This window comes from Octopus bimaculoides, chromosome 10 (assembly GCF_001194135.2).
Source record: "Octopus bimaculoides isolate UCB-OBI-ISO-001 chromosome 10, ASM119413v2, whole genome shotgun sequence".
NCBI classification, from domain to species: Eukaryota; Metazoa; Mollusca; class Cephalopoda; order Octopoda; family Octopodidae; genus Octopus; species Octopus bimaculoides.
In genome coordinates this window covers 11071582-11075016 of record NC_068990.1, presented here as the reverse complement: position 1 = coordinate 11075016, position 3435 = coordinate 11071582, and positions in this window count along the sequence as shown.

Here is a 3435-nt window from a genome sequence, read left to right as displayed (position 1 = left end):
CACCCAATGGCTGATATCGGCCGTGTGCCTGGAAATGGAGGAGGCAAATATTTTGGAGATTACGGTCGGAGAGGAAAAGAACTGGGGAGGGAAAAATCTGGAAATCCTTCTCCACATCACGGAGGAGGCTTCACAGAAAATTCCTCCAAACATTAGATTGGCAGAGGACCACAAGCTGTATGTGGTGGTAGAGGGCAGGCGACCTCGCTGTTACCTATGCAACAGCGAAGCACATCTGAAAAAGGACTGCCCTCTGGCCGCTAAACAAAAACAACAACAACAACAACAACAGAAGCAACTACCAAATACCCCCAACAGAAAAACCTTACTACCAACACCACCAGAGACGTTAAATGTGTCACACGCAACTGAATAGGACTTTAAATATCTTGGACTCGTTTAGAAGTTCGATATTTGGGTTACAGATAAATTGAAAGAGATTCACTTAACACAACGAAACAAAATTTGCAATATGCATCTCAAACGCAAATAAATCGACCTTTTCTTGAAATGAATCATCACAGGTGATGGTCCAAGCGTAATGGACCGGCACAAACCACATCGAGAGTTGAATTGCATCAAAACATGGTCATGCAGTTAATTTGGTGGGAATACAAATGTGTTGTGTATGTTGAGCTGCTTCCAAGGAAACAAACGATCAATTTAGATGTTTACTGTCAACAACTAATGAAACTGGAAGAAGCAATCAAAGAAAAACGGCCAGATTTGGCAAATCATAAAGGAGTCTTGTTCCATCATGACAACGCTAGACCACACAGGTCTTTGATAACACGGGAAAAGTTATTGGGCCTTGGTTGGAAAGTGATGTCACATCCACCATAGAGCCCTGTCCTTACACCATTAGATTATAATTCATTTCGATGTTTGCGAAATTGTTTGAATGGTAAAACCTTTTATAATGATGATGACCTGAAATTGAACTTGCTCCAGCTATTGGTTGATAAGGACCAAAAGCTCTATGAGCGCGGAATAGTGGAGTTGCCAGACAGATCATCGAAGAAAATGGAAAATATATAATTAAATTTATTCTTTGTATAGAAAAAAAATGACTTTCTTGCCAACACAATATATATATATATATATATACGGATCACTAAATCGACTGAGGGCGATATTGAGACACCAGTATTGCTAGAAATAAGAGTCAAATCAACTCATAGCAACAATATGCACCATCTTATTTACTGACAAGGGAGGCAACCCCTTAAGCACCTGGTCTAACCAGATCAGCAGTGATTTCGCATTTACATTCTCTCGTCAGATCGTTTTACACGAATAGGAACTGAACAGCAAATATTATATTTTCCAGAAAGGCAGCGAGTCGTTAACGTGCCAAGTAAAATGCCTAGTGTCACTTCGTTCGTTTTTATGCTTTAAGTTCAAATTTTGCCATGTTCGACTTGCCTTTCATCCTTTCGTGGTGCATAAAAATAAGTACCATTTGAACACTGGAGTCGATATAATCCACTTAAACCACCCCACGAAATCCCTGGCCTTTTGTCAAAATTTGAAACTAATAAAATATTTGTCAGTCTACCGACATAGGTTATTTGACTTCCAGTATTTCCGGAAATGCTCATAACAAATGTTTCGTGTAATTATTTACACGATGACCATTATAACTCAGATTTTATTTATTTGAGGTTTCCACCTTCGTTAGTTGCCTTCGCCACGGTTCAACGCGCTATACGCTCTGGTAGGCTAAGTGTAGACTTGGTTACCAAACCAGAAATCTTTAAGTCCTCAAGCATATCTACATACGTAGGTGGATACTGGAGCAATTTCGGTGCTGGATATGTCACTGAGAAGAGCGCAGAAGGGAGAAATTACGTGGTCAGGCACTTCTGGCGGCTGTAGAAAATGGTTCACCTCTATCAACGTTATAATTACGAGTGCTTTCATACACCACAAGTGCATAAGAGAGATAATTTCAAGGTAAATAACGTAGTTTTCTGCGATCTAACACAACTTGGACTTGACGTTGGAGATCAAGATTGCCTTCATACATACATACATATATACATACATACATACATACATACATACATACATACATACATACATATATTGAGAAATCTGAAGTTATTCTACCGAGATTACAAGTTTAGATTTGTATCTGTAATTATTGGGGCACTGGGATATGTACCACATTCAAAACCAAAAAGGCGAAAGCTGTTTCGAAGACTACAGATTCAAGTCAATACTGGAACTGTAAAATTCTCTAAAACTTCCCAGAATCTTATAATTTAACTCTATATTAGCTTGCCTATATATGTAACTATGCTCACGAAAATGCACACACACACACACAGACACACCCACACACACACACACACACACACACACACACACACACACACACGCACATATATATATAAATGTATAAATACATACTAAAATACTCTGTCGTTGTTGAAATTCGTTGAAGGGGCCTTGGATGTAGGCTAGAAATCAGCTCTTCTATTGGCAAGACATCTTGAAATAAAGCTGTATAATGACATACATGCATACATACACACACTCACACACACATATATTTATATATATATACACGCCTACACAATATACGTATGTTGCCATAGTACACAGGAATATTAGCAAATAAATGTGTATATGTATGCAGGTATCTATCTACCTCTGTGTGTGTGTGTAACTGCATATACATACATCGATTCTGATTAAACTTGCCACTCTCACACTGACTCAAGAACACTCCCAGGTAAAAGACTAAACATAGAACTTTTGAAATAGCTACCAGGTACTTCTTGGAAAATACAGATTTAAACAAAACCGAGTTACGCGTGTATGCATAAATATATAACGGTTTATGGAAAGTAAACTTAATTAAATTAACCTTATTTAAGTTTTTCGTATGCGAAGCTATTCATAGCAGACAAACGTTATATTGAACGGTGCAAAGTGGAATAAAAATAAGGTGCTATTGAAAAAGAAAGTTTAAAAAACAAATTTTCTTTAGTATTCCGAGAGATTACAGTGAAAAATGTAAAAGGAATGGAATTTGCGAAAAAAAACCCAAATAAGATAAATACATTAAAATGTTATCGAGACTAGGCATTAATAATATAAAGCAGGCAGGCAGCCAAAACAATAAAATGTAATACTCAACAGAAAAGTAGCGTTTAAGATGCAATACATTCTGTCGGACAGCTCAATAAAACAGTTCATAATGCTTCATCCATTAGGCGGTATAATAGATTACAAATCAAGAACCTCGATATGTGAGGGCAAGAAATCAATAATTCATGGTTTTGGTTCTCGGTAAATTCATTCTGAAAAAGAATGAATACTTTCTCGCTCAAGCACGACGGACCGATGATGATTGCAGCAGCACAATGTTGTGTGTGTGTGTGTGTGTGTGTGTGTGTGTGTGTGTGTGTGTGTGTGTGTGTGTGT